General features: G+C 38.4%; 1 protein-coding gene across 1 annotated transcript in view; it reads left to right on the top strand.

Moving 5' to 3' along the window:
- The window catches only part of LOC130922737 (heparan sulfate glucosamine 3-O-sulfotransferase 1-like), an 87,769-nt gene that overhangs the window by 29,447 nt on the left and 35,826 nt on the right, over nucleotides 1-22,496 (top strand). The window lies entirely within an intron of this gene.

Below are 22,496 nucleotides of genomic sequence, written 5' to 3' on the forward strand. Positions count from 1 at the left end.
TCCCCGGTGCCAAATTAACTGGTAAAGATGTGAAAGAACATACAAATGTTCAGTTAAAGAGATGGCTTGAGTGTCGAAGGCTGAAAAAGAGCCGAGCTGATCCACACCTTTTTTCTTACGCACTGACAATGACGTTCTCCTGTTTCAACAAACTATCCTTTACCCACATATGCCGTTTTTCTTATATATTATATCCTTTGGTTGTCTTACATCTCTGACCGTTCTTGGGGGTAATTTATATATTGTTAGTTTTCAATCAATCAATCAATCAATCAAATTTCCATTATTTTTTCTATTATTTTATTATTATTAAATTTCTATAGCCCTTTACAAAAACCTGAAAGGCCCTCAAAGTGCTTTACAATAAAGACAAACATGTTTCATGATAGATAAAAAGGAAAGTACTATACTATGATGTTAAGAAAAACAAAACAACGCATCACGATAAAAGTCAAAACAGCAAATAAAACGGATAAAATCCGAAAACCTTAAAACCCTTAAGGCTCTCTTGCCATCCCTGAAGGGCGGTTGATGGGTGCGCGGGTGGCCCAGGGGACCACCCTGGATCCCAGGGGGGGAGGCGATGGCTCCTTTGCTGAGCTGTGGAAGGAGGGATGGGCTGCGCTGAGACCCCCCACACACCCCCCACCCGCCCAACCTCCCTCCCCGGGCTGGGTGGGTGGGGGCCGTGGCCCTGGGTTGGCGCCCGCGTGGCGTCTCCGGTCGTCTGCGTGGCTGTCGCGTGCTTGGTGGGGCTCAGGTGTGGCTGGATGTGAAAGGGCGCGCTCGGGTGGGGGGTCCCGGTGCCGGGAGTGGCGATGGGGCGGCGTAGGGTCAGTCACCAACAGGCTTACACTCACAACGGATTCACACGATTATGGGTTCTAGATCACAGAGCTGATTTGTGTACACTCTATCCCAGGGGTGTCCAAACTTTTTGCAAAGGGGGCCAGATTTGGTGTGGTAAAAATGTGGGGGGCCGACCTTGGCTGACGTCCTTTACGTAGAACAATATATTTAAGCAAATTTTAGCTAGCCATTCTGTGTGTCTCATTTGCTTTATTTATTTATTTATTTTTTAAAATTAGTAATTTCAACAATCTCGCAACTAGCCTTTGTGGCGTTCTCTTTCGACTCTCGGGATCTTGCTGCTGTGAAATAAAGCTAGCTTCAAGTTGCTTCAATTTCTTGCCGCGTATCTTCCCTGTAATCTTGTCGTACATGTCAGCGTGTCCTGTTTGGTAATATCCCCTCACATTGAACTCTTTAAAAACAGTGACTGTCTCTTTGCAAATGAGGCAGACACAGTTGTTGCGTATTACGTGTTGCGTCCAATTTCCACCTATCCTTGAAGCGTTGGCCGTTGCAGTTAACTTTTTTGTTGTTGTTGATTGTTGCCATTTTAGAAAACTGGAAGTCAAGGGTCACACCGGGTAATGTTGCTTAGAGTACTGCTGCCGTTTAGTGGGTAAATGAGGAGCAACATTTATTGTGTAAGCTACTTCATATGCGGTAGCAGTACTGCTGGCCAATTTATTAAGTCTGTGTTTGGGGCAGACGTTATTGATCTTATGACAGTGGCTGGGGGCCAGATGAAATTTGACCACGGGCCGCATTTGGCCCCCGGGCCGAACTTTGGACATGTCTGTTCTATCCCTTTCATTCACTTAGCTTATAGACTCCCCCACCCCCGTCACACTCTTTCCTTGTTCAACAGGCCCCCCACATGGTGTCAATCGGAAATACATCTAGCTGAAGATAGCACAAACATATTAGTAGTTAGTGTAGATGTTCAATGTATTTTTGTTGTTTTTATGTGTTTCTTTGCTTTTTTTCCTCTTGTGTTTCTTTTCTTCTGTTCCCCAATAATGCCTTCCTGTTCGCTGCTTTGTCATAATAAACGAGGTATGTTGAATGATCACAATGGGAGTATGTCATATTCTCAATGTGAAACATTAAAACTGTTCAGACCAACCGGGCACTTAGACTTCCATTCTCCGTGTCAAACAGCTGAACAGGACAGGTTTTAAAAAAAAAAAAAACGATAAATAAATAAATAAAACCCCTAGGAAATAAAACCAGGCTTCCTCAGTCAGGGGGGGAAAAAGCGAGTCTAAAAAGTGCATTTTTAACCGAGATTTAAAAAGCCCTAAATTGGTAAAATGCAGATTTCAGGGGGTAGGCTATTCCACAACCTGGGGGCAGCAACTTTTGTGTAGCAAAAGTTTTTTTGTTTTGTGTCGCAATTGCAAATTCTAATCAGTGACAGCCAATGAACACTTTTAAGTTTTTTATCAATAACAAATCTTAAATTCTATTAATTTATTTACACTTCCCCCTTACTAAAGTTGTTTCTTTATAACAGAAAAGGTAACAACGGTGGCAGTCAGATACCAATTTAATTTTTTTCAGGTCATTCAGTGTCAGACAGAAGCAGCATGGCAAAACGCCACGCTAAAAATTAAGTAAAAATATGAAAATGGCTTACCTCTTCGGGAGTCAGGGTGTGTCGTTTGAATGACTTCACCTTGCTTGCGTTAAACTGGTCTTTCGGACTTCCGCACAAGCTGATAATACTGTTCACATTTTTTCCTTTGAGTCTTTGGTTTCAGGAAACATGAAGAAAACGTCTTTCATATGTGGACGGTCGTAATGTCTAGTCGTTTCTACAAGTTCCATAGTAGCAGTGTTTGATCGGAATGTTCGTTTTTGAAAGATTACCGGAGAAAACTCGCAGAAATATAATGATTTGTATGCGAGGGCCAGGGGTCGCGTTAACCGAATATTTTCCTTCATTGACCGATTTTTAAAAACTGACACGGAAAAAACTGAAGTCCATCTGTCATTTTGACAGGTTGGAATTCACACCCCAGACCACAGGGTGGCGAGTGAGCATATTAATTAGCTATTGTCTCTCTTGATGCATGACGTCGTTGGCCTTACTCTGAAAAATGTCAAGGCAACTGAGTGTCCGAAGTTTCTTCAAAAAGCCCCAAAACGACGATGGTGTTGATAAAAGAGGTGAAAAAAGAGGGACTGCACAAGCGGGCACGCAATTCAAGTCCATGCGCACCAGGAGGAAAGTGTGAGACTGCATTCAGGCCACAGCAGGTGAACTGTTAATTTCATTGTTCCATATGTAGCCTAGCTACTGGGGCCACAGTCAGCTGTTTTTGTCAGCGCGGAGAAAAAGTTACATATTCATCTGCTTGATGTGTGATGGCATGGTGTGGATTCTCTGTTAAGCTTGTTCGGACAGAATATTAATTTAAAATGAATGAAAACTAAATACTATTGAATATGTTGAAGCGGTATGCAATGTTAAGAGTCTTGTTAGCTCGAATTGCTGTGTCCAGCCGCTGTAGCTCTGCTGCTCTCTGTGAACTCTCTATTCAAGCCGGAACGCGTGCGGCTCTTAAGTGTCTGTCACGTGACTGTGTCGTAGCCGGTAACGCGCTCGGCCAAATGGACACACAAGTACGGAAGGTGAATTATGCCAAACAAAGGGTCACCACAAGGTCATTATCACCATTTTAAAAATTTAAGTGACGGGTAAAAATAGATTATGACCGGATTTTTATGACCCTGTCAGTCAAAATGACAGACAACGAAAAAGTCTAGCGGAACCTCTGGCGAGGGCATATCTACAATGTCCCATTTCCGCTTTACGATGCAACGTCACCGTCTAAAAATAGCATTCTAGCAGTACGCTATTGTACCCTACTGTTGCGCTTGCGAGAGAGGGGCTTTGCATCCCTTAAGTAAGCACAGAAGCAAGGCTCACGATTATGTGTTTTTTCAACTGAACACACTCCAGCTATTTACAGACAACACAACTAACAGTCGTGCAGAAGTGGGTAGAGTAGCCAAAAATTTTACTCTCGTAAGAATAGCGTTACTTCAAAATATTATTACTCAAGTAAAAGTGAAAGTAGTCATCCAAAACATGTACTCAAGTACAAGTAAAAAGTATCCAGTGAAAAGAATAACCAAGTAATGAGTAACATTGTTTGTAACTGCTTATTTTTGTTTGATTTTTTTTTTTTTTTTTTTTTTAAACAATGGTATTTTTTTTTCTCTCAGAACAAACTTATCTATATGTACTGTAGTTATAATGATACTGTGCAATAACTCATTACATGACCACATTAAGTCAAATACAAAAAAAAAAAACAAAATTGAATTCCAGCAAGAGTAAAAAAAGACAGAAATGAAGTATTATTCTTATAAAGAGCATGAGTGCCCTCTAGTGGAGAAAATAGTTGGCTAGTTTTACTAGTGAATACTGTAGTTCCTTCTTAGTTAGTATTATGAAATTAAAAGGATCGTATCTCCAGCTTTTCCTGTTCAATCAGTGCCAAATAAAAACTGGAAGAGGGGTTTAGATCCGCGTTTTGAGTCATATTGAGGGCAGTGCTGTATGTCAAATACTTCAATTTATACAGTGCTTTAAAGATGCCATGTGAATGAACAGGCTGGCGTCATCTTAGAACGGCAAGCTCGCGTCAGATTGGTGCCATGGAATCATGTGACTATTGTTGAAACGTCTCATTGGTGAAATTTATAGAGCTACTCTTGGCATCGCTGGCAAAAAATAAATTAATGTAATATGTAGAATGAAGAGGAAAAATGTAACGACTCTTGTGAAGCCCAAAGTAGTGAAGTAAAAGTAGCGATTTCTCTTCACAAATCTACTCAATTAAAAGTAAAAAGTATGGCTTTGTAAAACTACTCTTAGAATGACATTTTTCTCAAAAAGTTACTCAAGTAAATGTAACAGCACATGTAATGCGTTACTACACACCTCTGCAGTCGTGGTGTCACTTCACCCACAAGTCTTCGCACTGCTTTGTTTTCTGACACGTGCACTTAAACTGGGTGTTAAGTCTGCTATAATTTAACTCTGCCAGGGGTGTCTGTGTTCAACTCATTTAATTGACACCGCACCAAGAGCGATCTTTACACTGCTAGTGTCAAAACACCCAAATCAACACCGATCAACTCAAAAATAATTTACACCCAAAAATTCCCTCCACAGATTTTGCTACGGCAACCTCAGAGGGACTAAAGTCATAAAATTTGTGCAATCACTTTACATACAGTACATAGTAAGCAATGCTTTTTCATAAGTGTTTTGATTGACTCTCTTACAGAATTAAAACAACAATGGATTCAGTCATTTGTAAAAACACAAAGCTAATGTGTATATACAATGAAAAACACCTATTTAAAGGTTAAAATCACGCTACGTATATATAGCAATGCTTATTAGTGTTTTAATTGACTCTCCTACATGATAAATGCAACAACTATTCAGTAATTTGTAAAAACACAAAGCTAATGTGTATATTGTACAATGAAAAACTTACAGTGGGGCAAATAAGTATTTAGTCAACCACTAATTGTGCAAGTTCTCCCTCTTGAAAATATTAGAGAGGTCTGTAATTGTCAACATAGTTAAACCTCAACCATGAGAGACAGAATGAAAAAAAAAAAAAAAAAAAAAAAAAGAAAGAAAATTACATTGTTTGATTTTTAAATAATTTATTTGCAAATCATGGTGGAAAATAAGTATTTGGTCATTACCAAAAGTTCATCTCAATACTTTGTTATGTACCCTTTGTTGGCAATAACGGAGGCCAAACGTTTTCTGTAACTCTTCACAAGCTTTTCACACACTGTTACTGGTATTGTGGCCCATTCCTCCATGCAGATCTCCTCTAGAGCAGTGATGTTTTGGGGCTGTCGTTGGGCACCATGGACTTTGAACTTCCTCCACAGATTTTCTATGGGGTTGAGATCTGGAGACTGGCTAGGTCACTCCAGGACCTTGAAATGCTTCTTACGAAGCCACTCCTTTGTTGCCCTGGCTGTGTTTGGGATCATTGTCATGCTGAAAGACCCAGCCACGTCTCATCTTCAATGCCCTTGCTAATAGAAGGAGATTTTCACTCAAAATCTCTCGATACATGGCCCCATTCATTCTTTCCTTTACACAGATCAGTCGTCCTGGTCCCTTAGCAGAAAAACAGCGCCAAAGCATAATGTTTCCACTCCCATGCTTCACAGTGGGTATGGTGTTCTTCGGATGCAATTCAGTATTCTGTGTTTCTACCAAAAAGTTCTATTTTGGTTTCATCTGACCATAACTCAATCTCCCAGTCCTCTTCTGGATCATCCAAATGCTCTCTAGCGAAACGCAGACACGCCTGGACGTGTACTTTCTTCAGCAGGGGGACACGTCTGGCAGTGCAGGATTTGAGTCCCTGGCGGCGCATGGTGTTACTGATAGTAGCCTTTGTTACTGTGGTCCTAGCTCTCTGTAGGTCATTCCCTAGGTCCACCCGTGTGGTTCTGGGATTTTTGCTCACCATTCTTGTTATCATTTTGACGCCACGGGGTGAGATCTTGCATGGAGCCCCAGATCGAGGGAGATTATCAGTGGTCTTGTATGTCTTCCATTTTCTAATAATTGCTCCCACAGTTGATTTACACCTATTGCAGATTCAGTCTTCCCAGCCTGGTGCAGGTGTACAATTTTGTCTCTGGTGTCCTTCGACAGCTCTTTGGTCTTGGCCATAGTGGATTTTGGAGTGTGACTGACTGACGTTGTAGACAGGTGTCTTTTATACAGATAATGAGTTAAAACAGGTGCCATTAATACAGGTAACGAGTGGAGCCTCGTTATACCTTGTTAGACTTCGTTAGAAGTTAGACCTCTTTGACAGCCAGAAATCTTGCTTGTTTGTAGGTGACCAAATACTAATTTTCCACTCTAATTTGGAAAGAAATTCTTTAAAAATCAAACAATGTGATTTTCAGTTTTTTTTTCCACATTCTGTCTCTCATGGTTGAGGTTTACCCATGTTGACAATTACAGGCCTCTCTAATCTTTTCAAGTAGGAGAACTTGCACAATTGGTGGTTGACTAAATACTTATTTGCCCCACTGTATTTAAAAGTCAATGTAGTGCATGTGCATATTTTTTTTAGTGTGGAAATGTTGATTCAATTCTAAATCTTGCTGTCAAATCAGAGTTTGGTGGCATGGTAACATAGCATTTCAGGCTAACGCACATGGAAATGGGTGGATTTGACAGGGAACAATCACATTTTAGGGTCGATCCACCCGTAGTCCGAATGTAGCATGAAATTGTAAGTGACTGACTTAACTGTAAGGGGGAAAAAACTGCTTGGCCAGGAAAAGCAGGCAAATGCGCAAAATTGCATCCACTTCATTTTTTTGATGACAAGTCCAAACTGGTCTGTTTTGCTCTCCACCTGTCTGTCGCTGCTTTTGTTTGTCCCAGCCATGTCATATTTGACAGATTAATGGTGCTATTTCTTCCGGGGGGAGATCACGACCCTGTCTAGAGCAGAACGATTTGTTTTGATTCATGTGCCCCTGCAAGGCCAGGCTGTAAATACTGCTTCCTGGCGTGTGGGTGGACGCAGTTTCATGAAGGCAAGAAAAGCAGATGACGATGATTAGTGTGGATTAAAGTTTTCAAACTGGTTTCTCCGTTTTCAATGTTACCTTATAGGAGAGTACTAAAGCAGAAAAAAAATCAACTCTGCATGCACATATTCAGAGCGAGATAGCTAAGTTGCGTTAAAGACATCTTCAGCTCATGTTTATTGAGGAAGACTTAAACCACTGTCTTCAGAAGTTGTGTACGGAACTGTCCATGGTAATGAAAGATACTGTTCATCTTAAGATTTTGCTTGCTGCAGCTTTTCCAAGAGCTACCAACAAGCGATCTTGTGCTCAAATTTAAATTGCTTTTTTTCCACACTTGTCATACTGCATAAAATGTGTAATTTTGGATTTTCTAGTGACATACTACTCAATGACTATCGTTCACAAATAATTTTCTAAGAAAATTGTGTGCCTTGCCATAACAACTTATTGAAAACATCAGAACTTCATGGATAACATCCAAACTCATGTGTATATATATTAGTACTGTCAAATTTATCGCGGTAACGGGCGGTATTTTTTTTTATTTAATCACATTAAAATATTTGACTCATTTAACGCATACACGGAATGACCCACTCATGCATTGCCTCAAACAGATTACAATGACGCCGTTTTGCACATTGAGAGATAAACGGCAGTGAAATGCAAGTGGACTCAGGCATTCATTGGACCGCGCCTTTTATTGTCATAAGGTTTGGCAACACTTTCACAACAAACATAACTATTGTGGCGAGCGACGTGGGGGAAGAATGACAGGAGATGATCTTTTTCTTAGCACGCTTAATTGAACACAACGCAGAACATACTGTATACCATTTGCAGCTACCACTGACAGTCATGGTTGCCAAACTTCCCATCATGCATTTGGGCGGAACAGTTTAGTCGCTACAGTATCATTTAGTGAAAGCACAACAAAAATAATATTCCTATCTCTCAAAAAAATAATGTTCACAAAAAGAAAAGCGCTCAATGCAAAGAGAACTGGCATTACCAATCAAAATAGCTATGCAAAATACACATAAAACTTAATCAGACTTTGACTTGGCAAAATCTCTCATTAATTTAAAACTCGCCATTGACACCTTGTGGTGTATTTCAATCGCTACCTTACGTAGTGAAAGATACTGTGGAAGAACGGCAGGGAGCCCATGTAACGTCCCGCTCTGCGACGTCAACAATGGCGACCTATTATTTTATTTTTTGATTGAAAATTTTACAAATTTTATTAAAATGAAAACATTAAGAGGGTTTTAATACAAAATGACATGTAGTCACATTTATCTTTTAAGAACTTTAAGAAGATCTTTTTAAGTCTTTCTATCTGTGGATCCCTTTAACAGAAAGAATGTTAAAAATGCCATCTTGTGGATTTATTGTTATAATAAACAAATACAGTACAGTAGTTGAATGTATATGTCGGTCTTGTGTCTTATCTTTCCATTCCAACAATAATTTCCAGAAAAATATGGCATATTTTAGAGATGGTTTGAATTGTGATTAATTACGATTAATTAATTTTCAAGCTGTGATTAATTCGATTAAACATTTTAATCGTTTGACAGCCCTAATGTGTGTATATACAGTATATATGTGAGTATAAATATATAAATACATACTGAAAAAGCAGTTTCTGCTATTACACCCCTCTTTGAAATAAACTGCTGTATTTTAAGCCAAAAGAACTGTTGTGTTTGATAGCACAATATGCCTATATGCTGCCATAGATTCATGCCGCAGTAAGCCACCAAACTATTTTTAATTTGTCCGTTTTACCCTGGAAACCACCGTTTACAGACGTCGCGCAACTGCTTTTGTTTCAACCTAGCAATAAAAAGGTGAGTAATCTTATTTATTCGAGATGTCTGTCATTTTTAGATTTGAATAATTAATTGATGTCTAATATTTGGTTTAAAAAAAAAAAAAAAAAACGACTTTAAAAAAATATTCACTCGAACATTTTAAACTTTTAAACAAATTACGTCACAATGAAAAAATTAGCGTCTATAAATAAGTCAGGGATATCTACCTCATAACTATCGCTTGATTGTATTTTTTTTCTGTTACTGTCAGATTTTCCCCAATATTTTAGATGATAATCGATCCGAACAAAGAAAAATTGAAAAAAAAAAAAAACTTTTAAAAGGGTAAATATATGAAAATGAAAATCTCGACCACTCGTTGATGTTTGCGATTTCTGCATCGCGACCCTTGTTATATTACCATGTTTCGCCCTTATAATCCCCCAAAAATATGGCTGTGGCCATTCACAGCTGTGCATTGACACTTGGTGATACATGCTACATGGAGTTTTTGGACCGAAAAGTTAAGTACGCGATAATATATCGACCTGCCGTTCAAAAATGTTTCATCCCCCAGAAAATTGAGATTTTAAGCTTTCCAATGATGTATCACACATGCATATGGGAAAATTTTGAAATTTGGCCAAATTGTGGGTCTCAGTGCAGAACTTCAAGTCACTTGAGTGTTTTCCGCCATATATACAGTATATAGAATGAGAGGGGGGCTATTGTTTTATCCTCTCCATCTCCTTTTTCAATTCTGAACATATTGACATTCTCGTGCTAATCTCTTAATCATGTTGTTTGGTGTTTTCTATAAATCCACAGTTTGTGTGAAGCAGCTGTTTAACAAGTTTGTGTTTCTGTGAGTTGTTAATTATGAGTTGTGGTAATTCCTATCAATTCTTTTATCATATTTAGCTGTTTTCCTTGTGTTCTCTTGGCCTGAAATCCTTGGCGTAATATCCTATTATTCAGCTGAGATATAGTTAGAAAGATTAGTAAGAGTTTTATTGCAATCTTTTTCTCTCACTGGAACTGATTGCATGTATTAGATGTTTACCTCACTTTAGAGCCCATCACAGTGGTAAACACAGTAATTATGAAACATTATTAACAGAGGGAGAGCTTTTAGCGACCTGTGCAACAAATGAGGCACATTGGTACATTTTTCAACGGCATCAAAAATCTGAGTGCTTGGGCAATATACTGGGGATCGAGCTGGTTATCCGTAGGTTACATGCTAACCACTTGATCACAAATGCTTTATTTGCTGCTACGTGTGTAAATGCTACAGTCACAGATTCATCTTTTACTTGTTTACGTAAGAAACTCAATGATGCAGTTTTCTTTCTTTCTTTTTTTTTTTTTTTAACCTGTCCTGTTCAGCTGCTTGACACAGAGAATGGAAATCTGAGTGTCTGATTGGTCCGAAAAGTTTGAATGTATCACATAGGAGTATGACATACTCTCGTTGTGATCATTGAACGTGCCTCGTTCATTCAGAGAAAGCAGCAAACAGGAAAGGGTTATGTGGGGACTGAAAAAAAGAATAGGAGAGAGAGACAGCAGAAGCACAAACAACAAGAAATACATTGAATGCCTACACTACCCCTAAATATGTTGATGCTATCATTAGCTAGTTGTACTTCAGGTTGACACAGAAAGATAAGTTATTGGGATGGGCGAAGTTTACACAAATCAGCCATGTGAGGTGTAGAACCCAGTATTTGTGTGAAACCCTTGTGAGTGGGGATCTGTCAGCATCCTATTCTATGCTGCCCTATCGCTAATCATGACAGTGAGTTTCTCCATTTGAGTGTGTCTAATTGCACCTAGTCATGCGTGAATCCCATCAGATGAAATTATTATTAACACAGGGAGAGGTATAAAGCTTTTAGCGACCTGTGCAACAAATGATGCACATTGATGCATTTCTCGAGGACACCAAAAATCTGAGTGCTTGGACAATATACTGGGGGTTGAGTTATGGCTTATTCCGAGGTTACACGCGGCTGTGTTAAACATTCATTTTTTGTTTACGGAGGCAACTCAATAATACAATTTTCAACATAAAATCCACAACTAAATTTTATACTGCATATACAGTGTTGGGCTGGATCGAGTGTTGGTTGTAATATTGCTTATGGACCTTTATTTTTCCTATCTTCCTGTTCAGCTGTTTTGACACAGAGAATGTTAGATATGATTGTTGTTAAATGCTGGAACATTTGTGTGTGTGCCAGGAGTAAGTTGAAATAGTACATTTTTCGTTGTTTATATTGTGGTGCTTATTCAAAAAGCTGCAGCTTGAACAATGACGGAAAGAATGAATGAAAAAAAAACGATTGAAAAAACGTGCTACTTGACTATAAGTAGCCTTACAAATCATCATACTTTCATTCACCGAGGGCTGACCCTGTAAGGATGGGATATACCAGCTACTCGATAGGACAGGTAGAGGTTGAACTGGAAAGATGAGCGTAGGACAGTGATCATTATTGATGTGCAGAGGGAATAAATATTTGTGTGTCATGACTATACGTGTCAGTATCGGTTCTGACAGACCCACCACAACTTGACTCCTGACCAAAAAGATTTATGTTGGATAGAGCTGGACGATATACCAAAAACTGATCGTTACCGAAATTCTTCACGATAACCGACGTAATTTTGACCATATCGGTAAATTCGATAATTTAAAAAAAAAAAAAGAAAATATAGTCTTTTTATCCCGCTTTGACTCTGTTGTTCGGCTATGTTCATTCCCTTTAAGAAAGCAGTCAGTGTGCTTACGTATGAAGTCACATGGTTATCAAGAATTCAAACAAACAGAAGCCAGGTAGGCTAACGCTAGCGGCTATCACTACAAGCAAACGTGATGGAGTCGGGCTTAAGGGAGCTTCGCCAAACTTTCACCCGACATGAAGTAGTCTTGGCGGCCTCCAAATGGGCTTTCGCACGCTTTCCTTCCTGGTTCTCACGATTTCAGGAGAGGGTGCTTTCACTGCCCTCTACTGGAAGCCAGGCCACAGGCTAACGCTAGCTACAGATAAACGTGATGGAGTCAGATAGCGGCTCTAACCTTGTCAAAACGGCTGAACTTAATGAGTGGATTGATTGTACACGGACTGCATCTAGCAATTAGTGTTACGCGTTATTTGGTATCTGTTTGATTTCTTTGATATCCCTTTTATGGTGGTAAAGTATTCATGATAAATTATAATCCAACAGTGAAACCTATAATATGACCATTTAATGGCCACAGCTATTCTTTTGTATGTGCTTGCTTTATTCTGTGCAAAATCTTAAATGTTTTATTGGCAAAAGAGTTTTAATGTGTGTATGGGTCTGTGTGGGTGGTGCATGTGTACGTACATGTATTAAAAAATGCTCTGGAAAAAAAAAAAAACTAAAACCTTGACGTAAACACTTGTGTTGAGTAATTATGTCACAGCAGCCATTAACAATAAGTTATCTGTTAGAAGTGTACTGCTTCAAACTGTAAGTCATTTTTGTTATAATGACATGTTAGCACAGTCGTCGTATTAATTTTTATAATGTTGTACATTGTTCAAGTCATACAAGCTGTTATAAATGGTCATACTTGAATTCTTATTGTTTACAATTTTTTAAAAAATATATTTAATGTTTATAGAGTGCATGTACAATTGTTAAATATGTTAAATTGAAAGCTAGTAAATAAATCAAAGAGAAACAGTTTACAATTTATCGTCATTTATCGTTATCGAGGTAAATCTGCTCAATTTACCGTGATACGTACTTAAGGCCATATCGCCCAGCCCTAATGTTGGACCCTGTTTTTAATCATGGGAGATCATATCTTGATGTTTACTTTCTAGTAACACTTCCACTGGCCAGGGATTCAAAGCAAGGCACCCAGCAAAGAGGTAGAGTCATTGCAAAGTCATTGCCCAGTAAATGACAATTATCACCGCACTTGGAGTTAAATAGGGGGAAATGACTTGTTAAATATCAGATTACTCTGTAATAGCACCATCTAAACAATGACAAGCACTCATTTCCATAAGTAATTTAGGCCTCATTAGGAATGTGGGCAGCAATTACCACCCACGTGTTGCTACCAAAGTTTGTTGCAATGTAAAAATAAATAAATAAATAAATAATAATAATCCAAAAACAAATTCACCTGCTGAGATCATTTTGAAATAAGGCTGTAAATTGAAATAAACGCCACCTTCATCAACCTTTATCAAGCCAACCACCTGATGGAAAACACTGTTTTCTGAGCGTCAATTTTTGGCAAATACTATACATCTCCTTTGTGTGACCAAGACTAGACATCCATTTTTCAATATACAAGCAGGGTTTACAAAAGTTAATCACCAATTTCAAACTCATCTTTGTCTAATACTGATGGAGTCCTGATGTGTGCTTTGGGAGTAGATGGAGATCAAATCATCAAAAACTCAACAAAGCCTCTCTAAGCGAATGTTGGTTAATTGAGGCGTAACAGTATTGCAAGAAAGGCGAGAGGATTTCCTAATAGACTTCTCTATTGTTCCACTATTTTCTAAATTTAGTTTTGTGCTCTGTACTCATGACTCTGGGACACTTTTTGCTAATCTTTAGTATGCAGCTCATATTTGGTGTTGCATGCTTTGCAACAACAATACACAGTATAAATTATACATATAATGATTATGCTTTAAACTAAGGGTACCACGGATAGAAAGAAATGCAGTTCATAAAAGATAGATGTTAATACGAGTTATAATAATTTGATATTAAAACCTCTCAATGTTTTCGTTTTAATAAAATTTGTAAAATTTTCAATCGAAAAAAATAAACCAAAAGCTTGCCATTGTTGTCGACGTCGTAGAAGGTGACGTCACCGGGGCTCCCTCCCGTACTTCCAAAGTGTCACTTTACCCAAGGTAGTGATTTAAATACACCACAAGGTGTCAGTGGCGAGTTTTAAATTGGAGATCAAGCAAACAAGTGCGTTTTGTCCCTCGACTAATGCCGTAGTTTCCTGTTTTACTGCGGGTTCATTGTACCTTACGTCATTTGAGTGTGGTCTTTACAGCATACAAGACTCCTGATAATGTCTCCCAGCATCATGGTTTGTATATTGTGACTAAATATTACCGTCCAGTGTATTAGTTGAGCTAAACGAGTTGCTAAAATGTTTTACCAAAGTCTAAGTAAGTTTTATGTGTATTTTGCATACCTTGATTGTGAATGCGTTACCTTTGCATTGTTGTTTAACCGTGTGACAATAGGGCCTCATTAATACAGATTGAAGCGCTTTTCTTTTTGTGAACATTATTTTTTGAGAGATATGAAGATTATTTTGTGTTTTCACTATAATATACTTATGTTTGTTGTGAAGGATTTGCTGAAGCTAATGCCAATAAACAGCGCAGTCCATTGAATGCCTGTGTCCACTCGCCTTTCTCTGCCTCTTAGATCTAAATGTGCAAAATAAGGCGTCATGATAATCTGTTGGGCATTAACACATTTATTCGTTTTACGTGTCGCTTATCCACCGGGAAGCAACCGGCAGAATGATCAACAATTTGGACATCTGCTTTTACGTGACAAAAAATAAGGTAAGACGTCATTAGACGTCATTAGATGCCATTCGACGTCTCGGTAGGGTCAAACGTTTTCGCGTGTCGTGATGCGCGGCCCCGGGCTATCAGCAAAAATAATCAAAACTGCTGTGTTTCACTGTATACCCTAATCATATGTAATGCACACGCCAGTTCTGGATGATACCTATCTCCATAATAATATTGGAATACATGGGATCACACAATAGTTTACCGTGAAGAACATTTTTTAAGATCAAACACTCTATTGCTCATGTAACTAGAGCAGGGGAGTGCTGTCACTAGCGAACTTGACACAAATGCTACTCTACTCATCCCTTTTGCTCTCCTTCACATTAATGTTCCACTCGGATTCAAATTAGAAGGGCAGAACCGAGGACAGTTAAAGTGACAAGGTTGAAGTCCATGTGACGTCATTGCCATGCGACGTCAACAACAATGGCGACCTACCAGTTAAAATAATTGTACAAATTTTATTAAAACGAAAACATTTAGAGGGGTTTTAATATCAAATATTATAACTCGTACTAACATTGATCTTTTAAGAACTACATGTCTTTCTATCCGTGGTACCTTTTAAGCATACATTGAAAAAAGAAGAGAGTACGTTATAGAATCTCCACAGTGCCAACTGAGTAAAAATGCAGATTTTTTTTTTTTTTCAACATACAATCAAGGACAAGACTCTCCACCCCCAATCTGGTGAGGAAAAATGTAATTATATTCCTCATTTTCTCACTTAATATGCATAAGATTGAGTTCAAGTGATTTTAATCATTCCCATATCAGGTTCAGTCAGATAGCAATGTTGTTAAATTAAAACTGAGCTACTTCCATCCAACCACTAGAATAGAATATAATCTTTAACAGTCACTATACACATTGACAATGTTTACAGTGATAATCAGTTTTGCAGCTCCATTTCACAGCATGGCACTTAGCGAAGTCTGCTGTGGATACTCATTTTGTGTACATATAAGTGTAGCAGCATGAACAGATTTGAGTGGACTGACTCAATTAAGCATTTAGTCAAGACAAGTATTTTTCTGTTATTCTTGTTTAAAAAAAAAAAATATAGTGGGACATTAACATGTTTTAAACTTTTTTTTAACAATTTTTTTTTGGTATCGGATCGGGACTCGGTATCGGCAGATTTTCAAAATAAAGTGACTCTGACTCTGGTGCAAAAATATGCGATTGGGACATCCCCAATACCTACCGTTCAATTGGCAAAAGCGCTAGAGAGCAACACTGTGCTAACAACAACCCAATAAAGAAACAAAAGAAAGAAATGGCGTTGTTATTGCACATTTGAGTTTTGTTTACATGTTCTTTAAAATGTGAAGTGTTTTAAATAGTTTTTGTTCTATTTTGCACAAGAACAGTTGCAGCAACAGTTAAAATGTATTTTTATTTATTCATTTATTTATTTATTTCTAGAGCGCTTTTCAAGCTACACAAAGAGTTAATGCACTTTTCAGTGTAAAAAAAAAAAAAAAAAAAAAGAATAAATGTCAAATAGCATCTGGTTTAAACGGAGATACAATCCTGTTTTTTTTTTTTTTTTTTTAAAATATATTTTTAAAGGTAATAGGTCCCCATAGTTGAAATTTTGCAATATAACCCAGGTATTGGGATACGCATCGGATCGTGTCAAAAAATGATCGTCTTAGACCTATTGGTTGGCAACTAATTTATCAATCCATTTAATCGATTAGTTTTTGCAGCCTTAGTGTCCAATATGAATGTCAAAAAACATTATTTATTATAATGAAAAACAGTATAAAACATTAAATAATCAAGGGTCATAAATAGGCATGTGCCGGTATGAGATTCTGATGGTATGATAACCTTAAACCAAAATATAACAGTTTAACGATTAAAGCTGAGATATCTGGATTAAAAAAAAAAAAAAAAAAATTCCCATTGAATAGGATATTGAAACATAAGTATAATGTTATGTAATAAAATATATAATAAAAATTGCAAAATATTCTAAATAAAAATGAATGCAGTCCTTTAGGGGAGCCTAAACCATCAGAACAAAAATAATTGAATTATTTTCTATAAAAAGCACATGTGTATGACTCGTATTGTGTTTACATTATACACACACACACACGCACTTTTCTCAACACAGGCAGTTGCCAGAGAGGAAAAAACACATATTTTACCGCCGCTAGACACACTAAACACGCTGGAGTTAACTCTCGTTGCTGGTGGGAAACGTTCATGACAGTGTTTGCTAACCTTTAATTTTTTATAAATGCGAAATCATATTGGAGGTATTGCCTCCTCAGGAGCCACCCTCCACAAATTTGTTTTACATGTCGGTTGGCCCTCCTCCTTTAAACCGCGGCCATCTGTAACTTTTCTGTCGCTGAAGTATTCCCATACCAGCGATTTTGGTTTTCTTGAATGGGGGAAAAAGTTCAGGAGTTTCACCTCCTCCAGCCATCGTGTAGCACAGCTACTCACTGATACTCAATGTTGGGAATAACGCCGTTATAAATAACGGCGTTATTTTTTTCAGTAACGGGGTAATCTAACTAATTATTTTTTCCGCCGTTACTGACTGTCAAAAGCAGTGAGTTACCTACTCTGAATAAATTGAAGAAACTACCAGCCGTAGCGAGTCTACTCTGTTCTGTTTATTTGTCATCCAAGACTTGGGGTGCATTCAGGTTCGAGAATAGCGCACGTGTTTTATTTTGTGCTTTTTCTTAGCAAAGATATACCACACAGGACGTGCTGGCACTCTGTTTCTTTAATAGTACATATAACTTATGTACAGCATTAACAACATTAACACAAACGTACGGCTCTCGGCAGGCCGTGTCTCTAACTCACTCCCGCATCATGTGTGCAAAACAATATTGGCGCCGTGTGCACTTTAGGGTGCCTCGGATAATTCTGTATCAGAATATTACAGCACATACTTCTTATGACTCCAGGCTGTTTGTCCCTGCTCATTCAATTACACAATGCTTTCCAAAGCTTGCTAATGTTTCTGTTTTTGCTACACCTGAATACTAGCCTAGTTCCCATCCCCCACTGTCAGCCAGCAAGAATGCTGCTTCCATCTTGAGGACTGCAGACGCTTTGAGGGTGATGGGAGGAGTAGGGGGACGAGGCTACCTGAATGCACCACCTGGATAGATGCGATGGAAGTGATTGTGATTGGCTGAGGGTTAGTCATGTGTCATGGTAGGCCAATCACACACAAACCGGACCAGCGCGTGCGGCAAACACACGCACGCAAAACAGATGCAGAGAGATCTGATGGCAGAGCATTCAGAAGAAAATTTGTCCTTTACGAGGTGGAGATATAAACACTATTTTAAGTCAAAATACTTGAAGTACAGTAGGCTATGTCTACTTGACCAGTTGTTTCAGGTTGTGAGAGTTAGATTTAATTGATTAAACTAACTTTATATTGTTTACTGCTGATTGTGATTTTATTATATTGTTTACTGTTTTGTTGTTTTTGTTGCACTTCAAGAGTAGGATAAATCTGTTGCTGGTGAGGTGCAATAAATATTACAAGGTTCTATAACACAACTTCCTGTCTGTTCTTCTCTATTCAAGTGACTCGAATACTGCTCAGAAAATTTCAAATTCTTTGACATACAACAACTTCTTTTTAAAGTAAAGGAAATAATTACTTTCCCTGGTAACTAGTTACTTTTACTATAGAGTAATTCAGTTACTAACTCAGTTACTTTTTGGAGGAAGTAGTGAGTCACTATAACTAATTACTTTTTTAATGTAATTAAAACTGCTGATACTGAGCAACAACTCGCGGGGGAGGGTTGAGCCTTGCAGCTGGAAGCGATGCATTTCTCCTTGCATTTTTGGGACATAAAAAAAATCTAACACCGAAGGGACGGTATGACGGAAAATTTTGGCGTTTTTGAAACCTTGGCGTTTTCATACCACGGTATACCTTTAAACTGGTAATGGGCACATGTCTAGTCATAAATATGTGCATTATAGTGCAAGAAAAAATGCAAAGGGTGCGGGGTATGATTTATGTATGACGTGTGTGTGAAGGGTGCACATGATTGTATATATGTGCTGTTGTTGTGCGTGTGTGGCTTACATGTGCTGTATATCATAATGGCACTGTACAGTAAAAATGTTTTAAATGTTCCATTTGTATTGTTTGACTTGTGTGATGTGTGACATTATGTTACCCTAACAAATTTATTGCGCGGAACTAACATGAAACATGATGACCTACTTAAGAGCCAAACAGTTCAAGACATTGACACCGTATTTGACTAGCTGAAATTATACTGGTAATTACTGTACATGCAGTTTTACCTACATAACTACTTACCCACAATCCCATTGTTAGCTAATTCATTTCAAAAGATTTAGTCCAAACCTTGCTAGCACACACAGCTGGCCAACAAGCAATGTCATATTGATGATCTATTGTATTTTCGTATTAGTCCCCTGATACTTTCTTCACAAAATTCTCTAATTAAGAATTCTTCTTCAGCAAGTCTACCTACGAAATGGCTTTAGCCGCAAGAACCTGGGGTGATAAAAGGAGTTATTGGACCTGCGACCTCTTTCGCCTCTTATCTCCCATAAACAGTTTGGTTGGTTTTACTGGGCCGCGGAGGCAGAGGAGGGGTGACTGATGACATATTCATGAAGAATAGTGCAACAAAATGTCTGAGAAAGTCTCCTACTTAAATTTGTGTTGATTAATCTCAAGCTTGGGCTTCATACATCATTCTGACACAAAAATGATCAAATGCACTGCGTGTGCGTCTTTCTTTTTGGGGGGACTAATACGATACCCTCATTAGCCTTATAAGGGCTGTAATAATAGCTTGCGGGTTGGGCATCAGGTCTGCACAGATGATTTTGTTTTGAAAGTCACCCCGCTGAAATGGCAAAATGTTTTATTCCCTCTGTCTCCTCAACCTCATTCTGTCACATACAGAGCATGGCAGATGTTCAGATATTGTCATTACTTTCCAAACAGTCCCCCACCCCCACCAGTTATTAGAATTGTATGAAGGGATTACTTTCAAACCTGCCAGAGGTACGTTTGCCATAAGAAACAAGATAACGAATCAAGTGACAGAGTGCTGATACAGGTGGTTAGTAGTGCTTTAATACGGAACTCTGAGGCTTGGTAGAACTCCTCTGCGAAAGCTATAAGTGAGCGGTTATTTTTCTCATCCAAACACTTTGGTTGCAAAACATTGGGATTTTTTTCTGCCTGGAAGGGGCAATACCAAAAATCCAATCATAGTGCTCAGATGCCATCCTCTAAATATGTTAATTTCCCAAGGAGCATATTTGCATATAATCCCAGGTTTGCTATGATGTCTTGTCATATATTACCCCTGCTTAGTGATATCATGTCACGTTACGATGGGAATTATTTTACCCTCGAACGGTTATCCACATTTTTTTGGGGTGATTTTGAAATCAATCGAGGCATCCGGCAGTGGATGTGTTCAACATTTGAGATTCCAGTACATCCACAATACACTCTGTTCAGTTCTCTAATTCTACTAATTACAATAGCAATTACCCCCCCATGGAACAGTTTTCCCTTACTTTTTTGAAGCAGGGGATTCTCAAATAGAACCTTGCGATCCTTATGTGGAAGCCTTATTTTAAAGTTAATTCACTATGTTGTGTCATTTAAAAAAGTGAATTTGTACATGTCGGGAATGGCCTTGCAGTATAATGTACATCTAATGCCAATATTTCCTTCTTTATTACATTTATTTCCTACTTCAGGCCAAATAAAAAGCCATTACATTCTATCTGACAACATAAAGTCCTTGCACGAATATTTTTTTTCTGACTTAAAAGTTTATTATAACTAGAATAAGTTACGTTTTTTCTTTTGAGAATATAGCCGAAGTTTATTTACAATTACTGCATTTACAGAATAAAATGATTTTTTTTTAATCGAGTAGTTAAAATATTTTCCAATGTCAAACTTCAACATCATAATATTCTAAATACAGTATCACTAGCTACAACTTAAATAGAAGTTTAGTCATTACAATTGTTTATCACAAACAGTATTTGCAGTTACATTTAGTGTTGCACCAATACCATTTTTTGGCCCCGATACCGATACCTGGCTGTGCAGTATCGGCCGATACCGAAACTATACCGAGGACACTTCGTTTGGAATTTACATATACAGTGGGGAGAACAAGTATTTGATACACTGTCAATGGGAAAACCCATTGGCAGTGTATCAAATACTTGTTCTCCCCACTGTATATGTACAGTGCCTTGCAAAAGTATTCGGCCCCCTTGAATCTTGCAACCTTTCGCCACATTTCAGGCTTCAAACATAAAGATATGAAATTTAATTTTTTTGTCAAGAATCAACAATAAGTGGGACACAGTCGTGAAGTGGAACAACATTTATTGGATAATTTAAACTTTTTTAACAAATAAAAAACTGAAAAGTGGAGCGTGCAATATTATTCGGCCCCTTTACTTTCAGTGCAGCAAACTCACTCCAGAAGTTCAGTGAGGATCTCTGAATGATCCAATGTTGTCCTAAATGACCGATTAAGATAAATAGAATCCACCTGTGTGTAATCAAGTCTCCGTATAAGTGCACCTGCTCTGTGATAATCTCAGGGTTCTGTTTAAAGTGCAGAGAGCATTATGAAAACCAAGGAACACACCAGGCAGGTCCGAGATACTGTTGTGGAGAAGTTTAAAGCCGGATTTGGATACAAAAAGATTTCCCAAGCTTTAAACATCTCAAGGAGCACTGTGCAAGCCATCATATCAAATGGAAGGAGCATCAGACCACCGCAAATCTACCAAGACCCGGCCGTCCTTCCAAACTTTCTTCTCAAACAAGGAGAAAACTGATCAGAGATGCAGCCAAGAGGCCCATGATCACTCTGGATGAACTGCAGAGATCTACAGCTGAGGTGGGAGAGTCTGTCCATAGGACAACAATCAGTCGTACACTGCACAAATCTGGCCTTTATGGAAGAGTGGCAAGAAGAAAGCCATTTCTCAAAGATATCCATAAAAAGTCTCGTTTAAGTTTGCCACAAGCCACCTGGGAGACACACCAAACATGTGGAAGAAGGTGCTCTGGTCAGATGAAACCAAAATTGAACTTTTTGGCCACAATGCACAACGATATGTTTGGCGTAAAAACAACACAGCTCATCACCCTGAACACACCATCCCCACTGTCAAACATGGTGGTGGCAGCATCATGGTTTGGGCCTGCTTTTCTTCAGCAGGGACAGGGAAGATGGTTAAAATTGACGGGAAGATGGATGCAGCCAAATACAGGAAAATTCTGGAAGAAAACCTGTTGGTATCTGCACAAGACCTGAGACTGGGACGGAGATTTATCTTCCAACAGGACAATGATCCAAAACATAAAGCCAAATCTACAATGGAATGGTTCAAAAATAAACGTATCCAGGTGTTAGAATGGCCAAGTCAAAGTCCAGACCTGAATCCAATCGAGAATCTGTGGAAAGAGCTGAAGACTGCTGTTCACAAACACTCTTCATCCAACCTCACTGAGCTCGAGCTGTTTTGCAAGGAAGAATGGGCAAGAATGTCAGTCTCTCGATGTGCAAAA

Source organism: Corythoichthys intestinalis, chromosome 10 (assembly GCF_030265065.1).
Source record: "Corythoichthys intestinalis isolate RoL2023-P3 chromosome 10, ASM3026506v1, whole genome shotgun sequence".
NCBI lineage: Eukaryota > Metazoa > Chordata > Actinopteri > Syngnathiformes > Syngnathidae > Corythoichthys > Corythoichthys intestinalis.